Source organism: Bombina bombina, chromosome 2 (assembly GCF_027579735.1).
Source record: "Bombina bombina isolate aBomBom1 chromosome 2, aBomBom1.pri, whole genome shotgun sequence".
In the NCBI taxonomy this organism is placed as follows: Eukaryota; Metazoa; Chordata; class Amphibia; order Anura; family Bombinatoridae; genus Bombina; species Bombina bombina.
Genome location: NC_069500.1, coordinates 870,416,378 through 870,438,069, shown reverse-complemented (window position 1 = coordinate 870,438,069; position 21,692 = coordinate 870,416,378). Strand labels below are relative to the sequence as shown.

At 38.5% G+C, this 21,692-nt stretch overlaps 1 protein-coding gene across 5 annotated transcripts in view; it reads right to left on the bottom strand.

Moving 5' to 3' along the window:
- SLC20A2 (solute carrier family 20 member 2) overlaps positions 1 to 21,692 on the bottom strand; it is a 254,933-nt gene that overhangs the window by 161,726 nt on the left and 71,515 nt on the right. For 2 of the 5 annotated variants that reach the window (XM_053703199.1, XM_053703195.1), the window contains exon 2: positions 17,779 to 17,927. The exons of 2 other annotated variants lie outside the window; for them this stretch is intronic. The gene's annotated coding sequence lies outside the window, so the exon portion shown is untranslated. Of the gene's footprint in view, positions 1 to 17,778; positions 17,928 to 19,527; positions 19,595 to 21,692 lie in introns of all 5 variants that reach the window. One more of the 5 variants, XM_053703197.1, reaches the window with a different exon arrangement.

The following is a 21,692-nucleotide window of genomic DNA, read 5'->3' as shown; positions in this document are numbered from 1 at the left end:
AAATGTATTCAGATTAGAGGCAGTCTACAAGGTCTAAGAAATTAGCCTATGAACCTCCTAGGTTTAGCTTTCAACTAAGAATACCAAGAGAACAAAGCAAAATCGGTGATACAAGTAAATTGGGAAGTTGTTTAAAATTGCATGCCCTATTTAAATCATGAAAGATTTTTTTGGACTTGACTGTCCCTTTAAAATTGCATGCTCTATTTGAATCATGAAAGAAAGAAAATTGGGTTTATATCCCTTTAAATACATCATCATTATATCTAGCACTATTCTTTTTAACATGAGTGAAATGAAACCAAGCTCTTTCAATTAAATTTAGCTGCATTCATTCTTTAAAACTAGTTACAAGACAAAGCCTGTGGGTCCTCCACTAGCAGATGTTATAGCAATCAGAATGGTTCCTTTCTCTGTCAGCTTAAAGGATATTGCTATTAATATCTCAAATGGATGTTGCATAAGATAGTGGGAAATTAGAGAATGATTCTTCAGAAGCAAAGAAGGTTTTTGAAACCATAAACTTTAAAGGGATATGATTCAGATAGAGCATGAGATTTTAAACAACTTTCTAATTTACTTTTCTTACAAATGTTTCATTGTTCTCTTGGTATCTTTTGTTTAAAAGCAGAAATGTAAGCTTAGGAGCCAGTCCATTTGTGGAGCGCTATATGGCAGCGGTTTTGCAAGAATGTTATCCATTTGCAGGAGCACTAGATGGCAGCACTATTTCCTGCCGTTAAAGGACCAGTCAACAGAGTAGATTTGCATAATCAACAAATGCAAGATAACAAGACAATGCAACTGCACTTAGTCTGAACTTCAAATGAGTAGTAGATTTTTTTTTTTACAATTTTAAAAGTTTTGTCTATTTCCACTCCCCCTGAACCATGTGACAGCCATCAGCCAATCACAAACGCATACACGTACCATGTGACAGCCATCAGTCAATCACAAATGCATACACGCTTATTCTGTGAATTCTTGCACATGCTCAGTAGGAGCTGGTGACTCAAAGTCTAAATATAAAAACAGAATTTATGTTTACCTGATAAATTTCTTTCTCCAACGGTGTGTCCGGTCCACGGCGTCATCCTTACTTGTGGGATATTCTCTTCCCCAACAGGAAATGGCAAAGAGCCCAGCAAAGCTGGTCACATGATCCCTCCTAGGCTCCGCCTACCCCAGTCATTCGACCGACGTTAAGGAGGAATATTTGCATAGGAGAAACCATATGGTACCGTGGTGACTGTAGTTAAAGAAAATAAAATATCAGACCTGATTAAAAAAACCAGGGCGGGCCGTGGACCGGACACACCGTTGGAGAAAGAAATTTATCAGGTAAACATAAATTCTGTTTTCTCCAACATAGGTGTGTCCGGTCCACGGCGTCATCCTTACTTGTGGGAACCAATACCAAAGCTTTAGGACACGGATGAAGGGAGGGAGCAAATCAGGTCACCTAAATGGAAGGCACCACGGCTTGCAAAACCTTTCTCCCAAAAATAGCCTCAGAAGAAGCAAAAGTATCAAACTTGTAAAATTTGGTAAAAGTGTGCAGTGAAGACCAAGTCGCTGCCCTACATATCTGATCAACAGAAGCCTCGTTCTTGAAGGCCCATGTGGAAGCCACAGCCCTAGTGGAATGAGCTGTGATTCTTTCGGGAGGCTGCCGTCCGGCAGTCTCGTAAGCCAATCTGATGATGCTTTTAATCCAAAAAGAGAGAGAGGTAGAAGTTGCTTTTTGACCTCTCCTTTTACCTGAATAAACAACAAACAAGGAAGATGTTTGTCTAAAATCCTTTGTAGCATCTAAATAGAATTTTAGAGCGCGAACAACATCCAAATTGTGCAACAAACGTTCCTTCTTTGAAACTGGTTTTGGACACAGAGAAGGTACGATAATCTCCTGGTTAATGTTTTTGTTAGAAACAACTTTTGGAAGAAAACCAGGTTTAGTACGTAAGACCACCTTATCTGCATGGAACACCAGATAAGGAGGAGAACACTGCAGAGCAGATAATTCTGAGACTCTTCTAGCAGAAGAAATCGCAACTAAAAACAAAACTTTCCAAGATAATAACTTAATATCAACGGAATGTAAGGGTTCAAACGGAACCCCCTGAAGAACTGAAAGAACTAAATTGAGACTCCAAGGAGGAGTCAAAGGTTTGTAAACAGGCTTGATTCTAACCAGAGCCTGAACAAAGGCTTGAACATCTGGCACAGCTGCCAGCTTTTTGTGAAGTAATACCGACAAGGCAGAAATCTGTCCCTTCAGGGAACTTGCAGATAATCCTTTTTCCAATCCTTCTTGAAGGAAGGATAGAATCCTAGGAATCTTAACCTTGTCCCAAGGGAATCCTTTAGATTCACACCAACAGATATATTTTTTCCAAATTTTATGGTAAATCTTTCTAGTCACAGGCTTTCTGGCCTGAACAAGAGTATCGATAACAGAATCTGAGAATCCTCGCTTCGATAAAATCAAGCGTTCAATCTCCAAGCAGTCAGCTGGAGTGAAACCAGATTCGGATGTTCGAACGGACCCTGAACAAGAAGGTCTCGTCTCAAAGGTAGCTTCCAAGGTGGAGCCGATGACATATTCACCAGATCTGCATACCAAGTCCTGCGTGGCCACGCAGGAGCTATCAAGATCACCGACGCCCTCTCCTGCTTGATCCTGGCTATCAGCCTGGGGATGAGAGGAAATGGCGGGAACACATAAGCTAGTTTGAAGGTCCAAGGTGCTACTAGTGCATCCACTAGAGCCGCCTTGGGATCCCTGGATCTGGCCCCGTAGCAAGGAACTTTGAAGTTCTGACGAGAGGCCATCAGATCCATGTCTGGAATGCCCCACAGGTGAGTGACTTGGGCAAAGATTTCCGGATGGAGTTCCCACTCCCCCGGATGCAATGTCTGCCGACTCAGAAAATCCGCTTCCCAATTTTCCACTCCTGGGATGTGGATAGCAGACAGGTGGCAGGAGTGAGACTCCGCCCAAAGAATAATTTTGGTTACTTCTTCCATCGCTAGGGAACTCCTTGTTCCCCCCTGATGGTTGATGTACGCAACAGTCGTCATGTTGTCTGATTGAAACCGTATGAACCTGGTCCTCGCAAGCTGGGGCCAGGCCTGGAGAGCATTGAATATCGCTCTCAGTTCCAGAATATTTATCGGTAGAAGAGATTCTTCCCGAGACCAAAGACCCTGAGCTTTCAGGGATCCCCAGACCGCGCCCCAGCCTATCAGACTGGCGTCGGTCGTGACAATGACCCACTCTGGTCTGTGGAACATCATCCCTTGAGACAGATTGTCCAGGGACAGCCACCAACGGAGTGAGTCTCTGGTTCTCTGATTTACTTGTATCTTCGGAGACAAGTCTGTATAGTCCCCATTCCACTGACTGAGCATGCACAGTTGTAATGGTCTTAGATGAATGCGCGCAAAAGGAACTATGTCCATCGCCGCCACCATCAACCCGATCACTTCCATGCACTGAGCTATGGAAGGAAGAGGAACGGAATGAAGTATCCGACAAGAGTCCAGAAGCTTTGTTTTTCTGGCCTCTGTTAGAAAGATCCTCATTTCTAAGGAGTCTATAATTGTTCCCAAGAAGGGAACCCTTGTTGACGGGGATAGAGAACTCTTTTCCACGTTCACTTTCCAGCCGTGAGATCTGAGAAAGGCCAGGACAATGTCCGTGTGAGCCTTTGCTTGAGGAAGGGACGACGCTTGAATCAGAATGTCGTCCAGGTAAGGTACTACTGCAATGCCCCTTGGTCTTAGCACCGCTAGAAGGGACCCTAGTACCTTTGTGAAAATCCTTGGAGCAGTGGCTAATCCGAAAGGAAGCGCCACGAACTGGTAATGTTTGTCCAGGAATGCAAACCTTAGGAACCGATGATGTTCCTTGTGGATAGGAATATGTAGATACGCATCCTTTAAATCCACCGTGGTCATGAATTGACCTTCCTGGATGGAAGGAAGGATAGTTCGAATGGTTTCCATCTTGAACGATGGGACCTTGAGAAATTTGTTTAAGATCTTGAGATCTAGGATTGGTCTGAACGTTCCCTCTTTTTTGGGAACTATGAACAGATTGGAGTAGAACCCCATCCCTTGTTCTCTTAATGGAACAGGATGAATCACTCCCATTTTTAACAGGTCTTCTACACAATGTAAGAACGCCTGTCTTTTTATGTGGTCTGAAGACAACTGCGACCTGTGGAACCTCCCCCTTGGGGGAAGTCCCTTGAATTCCAGAAGATAACCCTGGGAGACTATTTCTAGCGCCCAAGGATCCAGAACATCTCTTGCCCAAGCCTGAGCGAAGAGAGAGAGTCTGCCCCCCACCAGATCCGGTCCCGGATCGGGGGCCAATATTTCATGCTGTCTTGGTAGCAGTGGCAGGTTTCTTGGCCTGCTTTCCCTTGTTCCAGCCTTGCATTGGTCTCCAAGCTGGCTTGGCCTGAGAAGTATTACCCTCTTGCTTAGAGGACGTAGCACCTTGGGCTGGTCCGTTTTTACGAAAGGGACGAAAATTAGGTCTATTTTTTGCCTTGAAGGGCCGATCCTGAGGAAGGGCGTGGCCCTTACCCCCAGTGATATCAGAGATAATCTCTTTCAAGTCAGGACCAAACAGCGTTTTCCCCTTGAAAGGAATGTTTAGTAGCTTGTTCTTGGAAGACGCATCAGCCGACCAAGATTTCAACCAAAGCGCTCTGCGCGCCACAATAGCAAACCCAGAGTTCTTAGCCGCTAACTTAGCCAATTGCAAAGAGGCGTCTAGAGTGAAAGAATTAGCCAATTTGAGAGCATTGATTCTGTCCATAATCTCCTCATAAGGAGGAGAGTCACTATCGAGCACCTTAAGCAGTTCATCAAACCAGAAATATGCGGCAGTAGTGACAGGGACAATGCATGAAATGGGTTGTAGAAGGTAACCCTGCTGAACAAACATCTTTTTAAGCAAACCTTCTAATTTTTTATCCATAGGATCTTTGAAAGCACAACTATCCTCTATGGGAATAGTGGTGCGTTTGTTTAAAGTAGAAACCGCTCCCTCGACCTTGGGGACTGACTGCCATAAGTCCTTTCTGGGGTCGACCATAGGAAACAATTTTTTAAATATGGGGGGAGGGACGAAAGGAATACCGGGCCTTTCCCATTCTTTATTAACAATGTCCGCCACCCGCTTGGGTATAGGAAAAGCTTCTGGGAGCCCCGGCACCTCTAGGAACTTGTCCATTTTACATAGTTTCTCTGGGATGACTAAATTTTCACAATCATCCAGAGTGGATAATACCTCCTTAAGCAAAATGCGGAGATGTTCCAATTTAAATTTAAATGTAATCACATCAGATTCAGCCTGCTGAGAAATGTTCCCTAAATCAGTAATTTCTCCCTCAGACAAAACCTCCCTGGCCCCCTCAGATTGGGTTAGGGGCCCTTCAGAGATATTAATATCAGCGTCGTCATGCTCTTCAGTAACTAAAACAGAGCAGCCACGCTTACGCTGACAAGGGTTAATTTTGGCTAAAATGTTTTTGACAGAATTATCCATTACAGCCGTTAATTGTTGCATAGTAAGGAGTATTGGCGCGCTAGATGTACTAGGGGCCTCCTGAGTGGGCAAGACTCGTGTAGACGAAGGAGGGAATGATGCAGTACCATGCTTACTCCCCTCACTTGAGGAATCATCTTGGGCATCATTGTCATTATCACATAAATCACATTTATTTAAATGAATAGGAATTCTGGCTTCCCCACATTCAGAACACAGTCTATCTGGTAGTTCAGACATGTTAAACAGGCATAAACTTGATCAGAAAGTACAAAAAACGTTTTAAAATAAAACCGTTACTGTCACTTTAAATTTTAAACTGAACACACTTTATTACTGCAATTGCGAAAAAACATGAAGGAATTGTTCAAAATTCACCAAATTTTCACCACAGCGTCTTAAAGCCTTGAAAATATTGCACACCAATTTTGGAAGCTTTAACCCTTAAAATAACGGAACCGGAGCCGTTTTAAGCTTTAAACCCCTTTACAGTCCCTGGTATCTGCTTTGCTGAGACCCAACCAAACCCAAAGGGGAATACGATACCAAATGACGCCTTCAGAAGTCTTTTATAAGTATCAGAGCTCCTCTCACATGCGACTGCATGCCATGCCTCTCAAAAACAAGTGCGCAACACCGGCGCGAAAATGAGACTCTGCCTATGCTTTGGGAAAGCCCCTAAAGAATAAGGTGTCTAAAACAGTGCCTGCCGATATTATTATATCAAAATACCCAGATAAAATGATTCCTCAAGGCTAAATATGTGTTAATAATCAATCGATTTAGCCCAGAAAAAGTCTACAGTTTAAATAAGCCCTTGTGAAGCCCTTATTTACAATCGTAATAAACATGGCTTACCGGATCCCATAGGGAAAATGACAGCTTCCAGCATTACATCGTCTTGTTAGAATGTGTCATACCTCAAGCAGCAAGGGACTGCAAACTGTTCCCCCAACTGAAGTTAATTGCTCTCAACAGTCCTGTGTGGAACAGCCATGGATTTTAGTTACGGTTGCTAAAATCATTTTCCTCATACAAACAGAATTCTTCATCTCTTTTCTGTTTCTGAGTAAATAGTACGTACCAGCACTATTTGAAAATAACAAACTCTTGATTGAATAATGAAAAACTACAGTTAAACACTAAAAAACTCTAAGCCATCTCCGTGGAGATGTTGCCTGTACAACGGCAAAGAGAATGACTGGGGTAGGCGGAGCCTAGGAGGGATCATGTGACCAGCTTTGCTGGGCTCTTTGCCATTTCCTGTTGGGGAAGAGAATATCCCACAAGTAAGGATGACGCCGTGGACCGGACACACCTATGTTGGAGAAAAGACTGTGCACATTTTGTTAATGGAAGTAAATTGGAAAGTTGTTTAAAATTGCTTGCTCTGTCTGAATAATGAAAGTTCAATTTTCACTTGAGTGTTCCTTTAAGTGCTCCAGATGCCTACCTAGAATATCATGGGAACAAAGCGATTTTTTAAAAAATAATGTATTATTGAAGTTTAATATGCAATATAACAGGCAAAAGACATTTCAAATGTCATACAAATACACAGAGAAAAGAACGTATCAGACACTTAGTCCAAAATATGCAATCGTATCTGTTTTATCACAGATAGGCTTAAAGGGACAGTCAACACCAGAATGTTTGCCGTTTTAAAAGATAGATAATCACTTAATTACCCATTCCCCAGTTTTGCATAATAACCAACAGTTATAATAATACACGTTGTACCTCTGTAATTACCTTGTATCTAAGCCTCTGCAGACTGCCCCCTTATTTCAGTTCTTTTGACAGACTTGCATTTTAGCCAATCAGTGCTCACTCCTCAGTAAATTCACGTGCATGAGCTCAATGTTATCTATATGAAACACATGAACTAACGTCCTCTAATGGTGAAAAACTGTCAAAATGCATTTAGATTAGAGGCTGCCTTCAAGGTCTAAGAAATTAGCATATGAACCTCCTAGGTTTAGCTTTCAACTATGAATACCAAGAGAACAAAGCAAAATTGGTGATAAAAGTAAATTGGAAAGTTGTTTAAAATTACATGCCCTATTTGAATCATGAAAGTTTTTTTTGGACGTGACTGTCCCTTTATATATGCAAAAGATAAACCTCACATTTTCCAATTTTGTTGGTGATGGTCCACTTATGGAACTCAACCAACTAGTACATCATTGTATCAGTAGGATAACAAGACTATTAACATTAAAACAGTTTTAACTAACCTTTTATGAGACACATTATGAGATTGTTATCCTTCAATTATAAATTAACCTAAATATGAGCAAATTCTAGGATCAATATAGCATATTAAACAATATTTGAAGTAGTTCACATTGAAGATACACATGTATTGGAGTATATAAATATTGTATGCAGTATTTTGTGAGAGAAACCTCTCATTTAGTCTCTGGATGCATTATGCAGATTCCAGAGTACTATAAAGTTATTGGGGTGGAAGATGGTAAAAGGGACAGCAGCTATAATAGGAGAGAGTTACCCAAATGGTATTGAATAAGCAATTTTACTCATTGCAGTTTACTCATGGGTCATGGAATAAGTAGTGGGTTATTAAAGGGATACTGAACCCACATTTTTTTCTTTTGTGATTCAGATAGAGCATGCAATTTTAATCAACTTTCTAATTTACTCCTATTATCAATTTTTCTTTGTTATCTTTATTTGAAAAAGAAGGCATTTAAGCTAAGGAGCCAGCCAATTTTTGGTTCAGGACATGGACAGCACTTGTTTATTGGTGGGTGAATTTATCCACCAATCAGCAAGAACTCAGGTTGTTCACCAAAAATGGGACGGCATCTAAACTTACATTCTTGCTTTTCAAATAAAGATACCAAGAGAATGAAGAAAATTTGATAATAGGAATAAATTAGAAAGTTACTTAAAATTGCATGCTCTATCTGAATCACAAAATAAATAAATTGGGTTCAGTGTCCCTTTAAAGCAGGAAGCAATCAGACTCCCAATTTGAGTTAAGGTAGTTGCTCTATCATGTTTTAAACTACGCCATATTAACAGGTCACTAAGCTGCCAGTCTGAGAGTATAGGGCTAAGTGCTCTTTCTTAGGAAAAAAGCTGTTATCTTAAGCGAGTAAGGCTATCTTATAAGTTACACAATAGCACACTAAGGGCTAGATTTATTAACGCCCTATGGCTGCAAGTTCTCACAAGAACTTGCTCGCCGTCATTTATCAAGCAGCGGTCACCAGACCGATGCTTCCTTAGCCTCTTCGCCACCTCTAATGTGGCGAAATTCAAACTCCTCGGTCTAGTCAGACCGAGGAGATTGACAGCTCCTGCCCGCGCGTGAGTGGCTGTGCGCGGGCAGGGGGCCGGATTGCACGCGAGCGCAAAATTGCGCTCGTGTGCAATGCCGAATACCTGCGGGTATTTTCGCCCCGCCACAGGCAAGCTGAGGCGTACAGGGGCGCGTATATGCGCCCCTGTACGCCTCAGCTTTAATAAATCTAGCCCTAAGAGTAAAAGACTGATATATTATCAAATTTGCCATTTTTTATATTAATAAGTAAATTGGAATTCTTTTTTAAGATTGTATGCCCTGTCAGAATCACACACACAAAAAAAATAAAATAAAAACAACATTGAATTGGGGGGTATCATATCCCTTTCCATATTCTTATGGCTAAAAAACAAAACAAAAAAAAACACAATCTGTTCATTAGAATACTTGATACAGCCTATTACAAGAAAATGCAGCCAGTGCTGATGTTTGTATCTCATGGTAGGATAGGTTTATACAATTTATCTGGGAAGTGTTAAAAGGGACAGGAAACTCAAAAAAATTTCTTTTATGATTTGAATAGAACATACAATTTAAAATAACTCTTAAATGTACTTCTATTATATTCGCTTCATTCTCTTGTAATTCTTAGCTGAAGGATCAACATTTCACTACTGGCAGCTAGCTGAAAACATCTAATTAGCCAGTCACAAGAGACAAATGTGTGCAGGCACCAATCAGCAGCTAGCCCCCACTAGTGTAGGATATGTGCATATCTGCAGGGGGTTCCTGCTTTTTCAAATAGAGATAGCAAGAGAATGAAGAAAAAATGATAATAGGAGTAAATTAGAAAGTTGCTTAAAATTGCATGCTCTATCTTAATCATGAAAGAAAGAAAAAATGTGGGTTTAGGGTCCCTTTAAAGTAAGTATATCTGGTTTCCTTTGGGGTGGTCAATTAGGGAAAGTATGGGAACATGTCAATTAGCTTGTGCACTATACAGCATGTTGCCACCGGCCTCTTTGCAAAGGAGAGAGGTTGCATCGCATACTTCTTCCTCAGAGCTATAGGTCAAAAGTGGGTAAAAAAACAAAACAAAATGTGCAATATTTAGCTGATCACGCTATGGGAGATCACTTAAAAACTTAAAATGACATTGTTCTTAAACAGCTGAGTGAGGCAACATCACATGGTGTCCTTAGCTGTCCTTGACATAATTAGCAAAACTGTTTGAGATTTCTTTCCTAGAATGCTGTTAATAGATGACAGTGATCTAACCCCTTGATGGTCAGAAACACAAATGCAGCAGTGAGTTAAACTCTCGAGAGCTTGGCAAATGGACAGGCAACAACTGAAAAAATCAATTTAGCACACCTGCTGCAGGGATTTAAGCTCTTGATTGTTGGAAACACACATGGCAATTATTTTACCCCTTGACTGCCCTTTGTCTGTCAACAAGGAAAGGAAATAGGGGAGGAGACAAATAATGAGCTTGGCTTCCACACGAACAAGCAGAAGCTAGGCTGAGGTGGCATGTGGCCATGCTGTTAAGAGGAGAAAGGCATCTGCAACTGCCCTCCCATACACATCTTCCCTAGTCAATGGCTTAAAGGGATATTAAACAGTATGAGATTGTAATATAAATTATATTCAGTTAAAAAAAAAATCTAAATATACTGTATTTATTTTGTCCCCTTTTCCTGTAATTTAACTATGAAAATTGTTGATTTTCTAAATTCCACTCTTTATAAAGTAATGGGCGCCGCCATGCTTAAACTTACGTTCCCCCCTTATTTATCTTTCCTACTGATGACAGGTAGGGTTTCAATTTTTCAAACCGTCCGCAAAATAGCGCTCTTGTGCAAAGCTGAATTCCGGCAGAGGTTTACTGCCCGCTAGAGGCGAGCTGGGGTGGACAGGAGTGAATATGTATGCAACTGTCCACCCTAGCTTGATAAATCGAGCCCTTAGTAACAGACAAAAAAACTGACAATAAAAGTCTGTCCAAACAAGGCTGTGTGGAACATATGATTATCTAAAAAGGTTTCCACACAGTTTTGTTTGCACAAAGAAAAATAGATAACTAGTGGCATGGTGGCATCCATTACTTTACAAAAACTAAATCTTTATCCTTATTCAATATTTAACCCCTTAAGGACTGGGCATTTCAGACAAAAACCTCCCTTAAAAGACCACAGTATTTTTAGCATTTTTTCCATCACTACATTTAAACAGAAATAGAGCCTTTTTTATTATATTTACCTATCAAAGCGATATATTTTTTTAGTAGACAACCCAAAGTATTGATTAAGGACAATTTTGGTATATTTCATGCCACCATTTCACCGCCAAATGCGAACAAATAAAAAAAAATCACTTTTCACAAACCTTAGGTTTCTTACTGAAATTATTTATAAACCGCTTGTGCAATTGTGGCATAAATGGTTGTAAATGCTTCTCTGGGATCCCCTTTGTTCAGAAATAGCAGACTTATATGGCTTTGGCGTTGCTTTTTGGTAATTAGAAGGGTGCGAATTGCAGCTGTGCACCAAACTTGTATTATGCCCAGCAGTGAAGGGGTTAATTAGGTAGCCTGTAGGGTTAATTTTAGCTTTAGTGTATAGGTTACCCTCCCACCTGACACATCCCCACCCCCTGATCACCCCTAATCCCTCTGAAACAGCTTTCTTCCCTCCCCCAACCCACAATGGTCACCCCTATCTTAAGTACTGCAGAGAGTGTCTACCAGTACTAAAATAAAAGGATATATATATATATATATATATATATATATATATATATATATATATATATATATATATATATATATATTCGCCGTCCCTGACCCGATCCTATCATTGAAATCTCTTGATCGAATGCACAATTGCTAGATTTCAATTTGTTTAGATAGAGACAAATCAAATTGGTCACGAAAAGGTTAATAAATATGCAAAACTATGTTCACAAAACACATAAATACACTTAAAAGGAAATAATTACATATTTAAAAAAAAAAAAAAAAAAAAAAAAGTGCTGAGCCTCTGAGGCTTAATCAAAAGGTCATAAAAGTAATGCGCAAATGCTTAAATTTCACCTCATTCAAAAAAACCTAGGACATCCCAACCAGAGGTTAGAGAGCACAGGATTTTAAACAACTTTCAAATTTACTTCTATTATCTAATTTGCCTTACTGGGCTAACAACACAGGTGAGCCAATGAAAATAAACATATATGATGCCACCAATCAGTAGCTAGCTCCCAGTAGTGACATGCTGCTTCAAAGCCTACCTAGGTATGCTTTTTTAAAAAAAGATACCAAAAAACAAAAACAAAGACAATTTGATACTTCTGAAACATGAAAGTTTAAATTGTAACTTTATGGTCACTTAATATCAATTTTCAAAAGATACTTAAAAGGGACACTAAACCCAAAAATGTTTGATCGCGATTCAGATAGAGCGTGCAATTTTAAGCAACTTTCTAATTTACTCCTATTATCAAATTCTTTTCATTCTCTTGGTATCTTTATTTGAAATGCAAGAATGTAAGCTTAGATGCCGGCCCATTTTTGGTGAACACACTGTGTTGTTCTTGCTGATTGGTGGGTAAATTCACCTACCAATAAACAAGTGCTTTCCATGGTTCTGAACCCCAAAAAGTAGCTTAGATGCCTTCTTTTTCAAATAAAGAAAGCAAGAGAACAAAGAAAAATTGATAATAGGAGTAAATTAGAAAGAAGTTTAAAATTGCATGCTCTATCTGAATCACGAAAGAAATAATTTGGGTTCAGTGTCCCTTTAACATGCTTTTGTTTTTCACTTGTGGAGCAATTACCCTGTCCACCAATATAGCTGTGGGAGTTCTCCTCAACCAATGATCAAGTGATAATAATGGAGTATTATTATAAATTATTATTACTATACTTTATACTTAAAGTGATTGTAAACTTACTCGTTCTGGGAGTAATCAGTGTAACTATGATCAAAATCTAACCTTAATTTCATTCATCATTACTTAGTTTGCTAAAGTGTTGTTTAGAGCTAATCGCTCAGATTTATTCATACCTCTTCTAATCCGGGCACCGATCTACACTTTATTTTTTTTTAATGACGTTTCTTGAACGGGCCAATTTATATATTAAATGTTATATTAATACACTTTTTACCTCTGTAATTATCTTGTAACGAAGCCTCTGCAGACTGCCCACTTATTTCTGTGTGATTTATAAACTTGCATTTTAGCAAGTTTGTTAATAGCGGTTATGCTGACTCTTGCATAACTCCTCGGAAGTAAGCACACTTATCTATATGGCACACATGAACTAGCACTGTCTAACTGTAAAAAATTATCAAATTCATTGAGATAAGAGGCAGCCTTAAAGGGCTTAGAAATTAGGTTTAGTTTTTAACAAGGAATACCAAGAGAACAAAGCAAATGTGATAAAAATAAATTGGAACGGCATGCCCTATCTGAATCAATATATAATTTTGACTTTACTGTCCCTTTAAACTATCTAATACATGAATTAATTGCATAATTTACCATAAACTTGATTTAATAATAATTAGTGCAACAAGCATTGAAAAAATGCAATATATACTCTAATTTTAGCTTAAAGGGATACAAATGTGCAATAAGAAAATGCTATTAGATGTTAGAGCATTTCATTATTGCTTGAATTTTAAAAGTAATAGGAAACCCACACTTTTTCCTTTCATGATTCAGAGAGAGCATGCAATTTTAAGCAACTTTCTAATTTACTCCTATAATCAATTTTTCTTCATTCTCTTTGTATCTTTATTTGAAAAAGCAGGAATGTAAGCAGAGGAGCCGGACCATTTTTGGTTAAGTACCTGGGTAGCGCTTGCCGATTGGTGGATAAATGTCCTTAAAAAGGACCTGGCCTACTAAAGAAGTTTGTATTGTAAACGTTACACCAGTGTTTCTTAAAAGATTACAAACATATACAGGGAGTGCAGAATTATTAGGCAAGTTGTATTTTTGAGGATTAATTTTATTATTGAACAACATCCATGTTCTCAATGAACCCAAAAAACTCATTAATATCAAAGCTGAATAGTTTTGGAAGTAGTTTTTAGTTTGTTTTTAGTTATAGCTATTTTAGGGGGATATCTGTGTGTGCAGGTGACTATTACTGTGCATAATTATTAGGCAACTTAACAAAAAACAAATATATACCCATTTCAATTATTTATTTTTACCAGTGAAACCAATATAACATCTCAACATTCACAAATATACATTTCTGACATTCAAAAACAAAACAAAAACAAATCAGTGACCAATATAGCCACCTTTCTTTGCAAGGACACTCAAAAGCCTGCCATCCATGGATTCTGTCAGTGTTTTGATCTGTTCACCATCAACATTGCGTGCAGCAGCAACCACAGCCTCCCAGACACTGTTCAGAGAGGTGTACTGTTTTCCCTCCATGTAAATCTCACATTTGATGATGGACCACAGGTTCTCAATGGGGTTCAGATCAGGTGAACAAGGAGGCCATGTCATTAGATTTTCTTCTTTTATACCCTTTCTTGCCAGCCACGCTGTGGAGTACTTGGACGCGTGTGATGGAGCATTGTCCTGCATGAAAATCATGTTTTTCTTGAAGGATGCAGACTTCTTCCTGTACCACTGCTTTAAGAAGGTGTCTTCCAGAAACTGGCAGTAGGACTGGGAGTTGAGCTTGACTCCATCCTCAACCCGAAAAAGGCCCCACAAGCTCATCTTTGATGATACCAGCCCAAACCAGTACTCCACCTCCCTGGCGTCTGAGTCGGACTGGAGCTCTCTGCCCTTTACCAATCCAGCCACGGGCCCATCCATCTGGCCCATCAAGACTCACTCTCATTTCATCAGTCCATAAAACCTTAGAAAAATCAGTCTTGAGATATTTCTTGGCCCAGTCTTGACGTTTCAGCTTGTGTGTCTTGTTCAGTGGTGGTCGTCTTTCAGCCTTTCTTACCTTGGCCATGTCTCTGAGTATTGCACACCTTGTGCTTTTGGGCACTCCAGTGATGTTGCAGCTCTGAAATATGGCCAAACTGGTGGCAAGTGGCATCTTGGCAGCTGCACGCTTGACTTTTCTCAGTTCATGGGCAGTTATTTTGCGCCTTGGTTTTTCCACACGCTTCTTGCGACCCTGTTGACTATTTTGAATGAAACGCTTGATTGTTCGATGATCACGCTTCAGAAGCTTTGCAATTTTAAGAGTGCTGCATCCCTCTGCAAGATATCTCACTATTTTTGACTTTTCTGAGCCTGTCAAGTCCTTCTTTTGACCCATTTTGCCAAAGGAAATGAAGTTGCCTAATAATTATGCACACCTGATATAGGGTGTTGATGTCATTAGACCACACCCCTTCTCATTACAGAGATGCACATCACCTAATATGCTTAATTGGTAGTAGGCTTTCGAGCCTATACAGCTTGGAGTAAGACAACATGCATAAAGAGGATGATGTGGTCAAAATACTCATTTGCCTAATAATTCTGCACTCCCTGTAGAGGGTATAGTTCATATAGATACAATATACCATTTCACACAGCTGAAACGTGTTGCAGACTGCACTATTCTGTCCCTAGCGTGCTTCCGTAGTCTGAGGAAAACAGTGACCATATGAAGCAGCTGTATCCTGGGACTTTATTTACACACTGAGTAGAGAAACCAAGCTAAACGTCCGAGGAACTGAAGTACATGGAAGGATAGCAGAGGAAGGGCTGCAACGAATGATTATTTTCAAAATCAATTAATAGGGCGATAATCTTTTCGATTTAAAAATCGGATAAAAAATAAATAGTAATTAAACAAAACCACAAACTGTTTGAAAAGAGGTAAAACTAGAAATAGATAGACCATCGCTGTTTCATTCTGTTATTCACTCTTCCAGAAACTTTGCATTGAAATGCAAAAATGTCAACATGACCACATGCTCCTGGCTGAGGCTAGCTCTCTTTTTACAGCTATGTTGTCTGTAGCAGAGAAGAGGCGCTCAGATGGTGTTGAGGTTCCTGAGATGCATAAGTAGGGTTTTGGCAATTTCACCAAGTTAGGATATTTATCTTTATTAGCTCTCCACCAATACAAAGGGTTTACCTCCTTGGCAAGGGGACCCTCAACAAAGTAGGCCTGGGCTTCCTTTCCAATTTAAATATCTATATGCAGTGGTAAATAACCAGCTATAAAGTTAGGGAAAAAATATCTAGTGACTAGATATTCTAGTGACTAGAGATTCTAGTCCATTCCTAAAATAACAGATATATACTTATAGTGGTTGAATCTGGTATATATCACAATTTATTAAAAATATAAAGAAAAAAAAAGTCCAAAGAACTATCAATAACAGGACAAAGCCTTTCACAATTATCTATACAGTGCATATTAGGCTAGATTACGAACGGTTGCGCACAAGCGAAAAGGGGTTTATTGCGGGTCTTTGTGTACATATGAAGTAGCGTGCACATTACAGGTTGAGAGTAAAAAACGGGTTCGCATGCACACAATTTCATTTAAAATGCGACGGAATATCAAACTTTTACAGCTCTGGTCAACTGTTAAGCGAGACAAAAAAGTGAAAAAAAATATTTTTTTAATTTTTTTTATCAGACTGTGTTTTTATGATTGTAACTGTACTTTAAAATAAAAAAAAAAAATATTACATTGATTAGTTGTTGCAGCTTTAAACAGAAGAGATGACCTGTGTGGGATTGTACTTATCCAGTGTATTCTTTTTTTTCAGGAAACACTCATTAATACTACAATATATACAAGTTTTTGATTACCACTGTTTTTGCAAAGTCATTAACAGCAGGATACTGCAATATTTTTTAGTATCTCTTATTGCAAAAGCGATCTGGTTTTTATTGTGCTCTGGATTTTGTTTTGTTTTATTTTAAGCACTATAGAAGCACTGAAGAAAAGTAAAATATGTGCAATATTGTCTAAGATAGTTGAGCTTAAATGAAAAATGGCTCACCAGATCATATAGACTATTTCAGGGTAGCATTCAAGCCTCAGAATTCTTGTAGTGTCAACGCATTTCGGCCCTTTTTCAAGACATCTTCCCTACATCTATATGATCTAGTGAGCCATTTTTCATTTAAAGGGACACTGAACCCAGATTTTTTACTTTCGTGATTCAGATTTCGGGATTGCAATTTTAAGCAACTTTCCAATTTACTCCTATTATCAATTTTTCTTAGTTCTCTTGCTATCTTTATTTGATAAATAAGGCATCTAAGCTATTTTTTGGTTCAGTACACTGGACAGCACTTGTTTATTGGTGGGTGAATTTATCCACCCATCAGCAAGAACAACCCAGGTTGTTCACCAAAAATCGTCCGGCATCTAAACTTACATTCTTGCTTTTCAAAAAAAGATACCAAGAGAATGAAGAAAATTTGATAATAGGAGTAAATTAGAAAGTTGATTAAAAATTGCATGTTCTATCTGAATCATGAAAGAAACATTTTTTTGGTTCAGTGTCCCTTTAAGCTCAACTATCTTAGACAATATTGCACATATTTTGCTTTTCTTTATTTTCAGGTACACAGATGCCGATCATCTACTACTCTTCTGCACGCATTTTAACGTTATCCAGTTTTTGATACCCCCAGAATACTAATGATATACAACACATCTTTTTGTTTTGGGATATCTATTCACAACTTTTTTCAAATTTTTTCTTATTTTCACGTGTACACGTCCTATGCTTTGTGTGACTTTTTTTTCCTCTACCACCCCCAAGATTCCAAGGGATTCGCTCTGAGGACTTCACTATTTTTTGTAAATTTCACAGACTTCTTAAAGGGACAGTATACACTCATTTTCATATAACTGCATGTAATAGACACTACTATAAAGAATAAGATGCACAGATACCGACATAAAAATCCAGTATAAAACTGTTTAAAAACTTACTTAGAAGCTCTCAGTTTAGCTCTGTTGAAAAGGTAGCTGGAAAGCCCACTGCAAGTGGGAAATAAGACCCTCCCCCCTCCCCCTTCTTTTGCAAGCTGGAGTAGGTATCTGACGGTATTCTCATAAAACTTTGGGGCTTGGTTAGGAGTCTGAAAATCAGAGCAATGATATTTAAAAATAAGCAAAACTATACATTTTTAAATTTTTTTAAAAAAAAAAAAGCTTTATGGGCTATAAAAATAGATCTACAAAACATGTATGCAAAGAAAAAATGAGTGTATAATGTCCTTTTAACAGTTCCTTTATAAGGCCATTTTTTATGTCACTCCTTGTGTACATTTTTTGACTGCAATTAATGTTATTTTTCGCACATTGTCACTCGCACATATTGTTCTATCAGCTGTGTATAGATTTGTTCAGATTGTGTATAGACTTGTTTTACTTATACCGTATTTATATAGGTAGTTGTTTACCTTCATTTTTTTATCTAATTTGTAATAAAAGCGTTTTAAATCGTACGCACATTAGTTCCTGATAGCATACTTCAAACGTCTGGCGCTCCTATTCTTTGTTCCAATTTTATCTTTATTTGAAAAAGCAGGAATGTATAAGCATAGGGAGCCGGCCCATTTTTGGTTCAGCGCCCTGGGTAGTGCTTGCTGATTGGTGGCTATATTTAGCATTATAGGAGAAGTATATTAGGAAGGGGCTTAACAACTTTGTTCAAAATCTAGGAGCCAGAAACTTTTAGCCATCCCTATGTGATAAAATATCATTATATAAAACAAGAGATTAAATAGACACACACAAACGCATGCACCACTGTTGGGGAATTGTTTTCACACCTAAAGCAATTTGTTTCTCAGCAGGTTTACTGCTGGAATGAATCCAGCCCGTATTTCTATACCCAACAGAATATACAAGCATAAAGCCAGTATTGGAGAAGTGAGTTGGCCTGGCCGGTGTTATAGAGCTGGCTCAAACTGAGGTCACTACAATGAAAGTCACCCAGTCCGCCTGCTTTAGCTCCCATTGCCAGCAGTTAAAAGGGATATGAAACCCAAAATAATTTCTTCTTTCATGGATTCAGATAGATCATGCAATTGTAAAACAACAACTTTCGAATTTACTTCTATTATCATTTTTTCTTTTCTCTTGGTATCTTTTGTTGAAAAGCAGGGATGTATACTTAGGAGAAGGCCCATTTCTGGAGCACTATATGGCAGCAGTTTTGCAAGAATGTTATTCATTTACAAGAGCACTAGATGGCAGCACTATTTCCTGCCATGTAGCACTCCAGATACCTACCTAGGTATCTCTTCAACACAGAACATCATGGGAACGAAACAAATTTGATAACAGAAGTAAATTGGAAACTTTCTTTTTCAAAATGGTCTGCTCCGTCTGAATCACAAAAGAACATGTTTGGGTTTCATATCCCTTTAATTGAGCAGGTTGTATCAAATTTGAATTAACACTTGCTAACTTCCACCAGGCCCACTGTCTTTGCCTCAACTGCATGGACAGAGTAGGTTGCTGTCAGGATTAAAGAGAGCATCCATAACCAGCAGGGCCTGATATCACAGCAGTGTATAGGTAATAATCCAGTTTCTGGGACAGTAAACACCTTGCAATTACATTTCTGCTGTCTGGCTGAAAAATAACGTATCGCCCAAGTCTAAGCATTTTTAAAACAAAATGACCATCTCATTAGCTGCAAATATTTTTTTAATTGCAAGCTCCACCCACCTTGTCTCAAATGGAGACGTCAATCCAGGCTAGCCACAGTAATTATGCTAACAGAAAGTGCATTGTTCTGCAGGAAAGATATGTAGAAGGGTTAACCTTGAGAAGTCTGCAGTGTGAAAAGGGAGCAAAATAAATGATGAAAGTACAGGTATATTATAAAGTTGTTTTACTATGCATAACTAAATTCTGTATATAAAAAAAAATCTCACTGTTTACTGTCCCTTTAAAAGGCACATTCCAGCCAAAATTGGAATCCACATGGGTGAATTTCAGTTTTGAATAGAAGCATTTTTGAAATATACATGTGTTAGCAAACATGCTTCAAATAAAAGCTATAGCTGTTTCAAATGTGTATTTAAGTATGCACCACACCCAAGCAGTTTAAATAGAGAGCCTAAGGTGCTTGAATGGTAATGATTCAATTTATTAATTGCTGACTTGATTGAAGCCCCACTGGTGCTCTGCGCAGCTGCAGTATATAAAATGCTGGTGCACTGAGAATATCTAGCTATGCTTCACATGAACGTACAGAGAAAAATGTTAACATTAAAACAGTGATAACTTTTACTAGAAGCATTTTTGATAATACATGTCTATTGTAAATATGTTTCTATTCAAAGATGTAATTCATCTATGTGCATTTAAAGGGACATTCCAGTCAAAATATAAATGCACATAGATTTATTGAATCTTTGAATAGAAACACAATTGCAATATACATGTATTGGCAAAAATGCTTCTATTAAGAGTTATCATTGTTTTAGTGTTAACATTTTTCTCTGCACGTGCATGTGAAGCATAGCTAGATATTGTAAATGCAACAGCATTTTCAATAATGCAGCTGCTCAGATCATCAGTGGGGCTTGTATCATGTCAGCAATTAACCAATTGAGTCATTACCAGATGGTACAAGCACCTTAGGCTTTCCAAGCAAGTGTTGTGTTTAAAATGCTGGTGCACGGTGCATACTTAAATACACTTTTGAAACAGCTATAGCTTTTATTAGAATCATTTTTGCTAATACATGATTACAAAAATGCTTCTGTTCAATACAGAAATGCACCCACGTGGTTTCCAATTTTGGCTGGAATATGCCTTTAAAGGGACACTGAACCCAAAAATGTTCTTACTTTCGTGATTCATATAGAGCATGCAATTTTAAGCAACTTTCTAATTTACTCCTATCAAATTGTCTTCATTCTCTTGGTATCTTTATTTGAAAAGCAAGAATGTAAGTTTAGATGCCAGCCCATTTTTGGTGAACCTGGGTTGTCCTTGCTGATTGGACAGCACCAATAAACAATTGCTGTCCAAGGTTCTGAACCAACAATTGGCAGGCTTCTTAGCTTAGATGGCTTTTTCAAATAAAGATAGCAAGAGAACAAAGAAAATTTGATAATAGGAGTAAATTAGAAAGTTGATTAAAATTGCATGCTCTATATGAATCACGAAAGAACAAAATTGGGTTTAGTGTCCCTTTAAACTTTGATCGGAATATCCCTTTAAGCGCTCACTAATGCCTGTTTCACCTCCAGGAACCAAGGCAACAAGCAAGGGGAGGATATGATAAATGTAAGGTAGACCTGGTTCTCACTCTCACACACGAGTATTGGAATAAAAGTGAGTGCAGTGTAAGATTGGGAATCAGACCCAAAGGGCAATTTACTAGACACCAGGAAAGACTTTCTAGTCACCATGAAGACCAGCATTTTTGAAGGGCTCTCTCAATCGCATTAGCATGCAATTACTAAATCAATCATGTTGTAATTGTAAGTGCAACAAGTAAATTTAGAATCTAGATACTGTATGTGCAGTCGGCAGTTACGTTCACTAACAAATGTAGAAGGAGGCAGCCCCTAGCAGATTTCGGCTCTTTTTCGGAGCTGAAATTATTCTTGTGGAAGTGTAACACACTAAGATATGGATTTAGTGCGTTACACTTTCACAAGAATAATTTCAGCTCGGAAGTGAGCCAAAAGCTGATATAGGTTGCCTTTTTCCGCATTCGTCAGTGAACGAGACTGCCAAATGCACATATCTATTATAATCTACCTTTTTTTCTTCAAGCAAATATATAGACTGATAATTGGTTTGAATAATACTGAACTAGAGAGATTTTCTTGCAAAACTGTGCAAACTAATAGTTCTAAGAAAACAACACACAC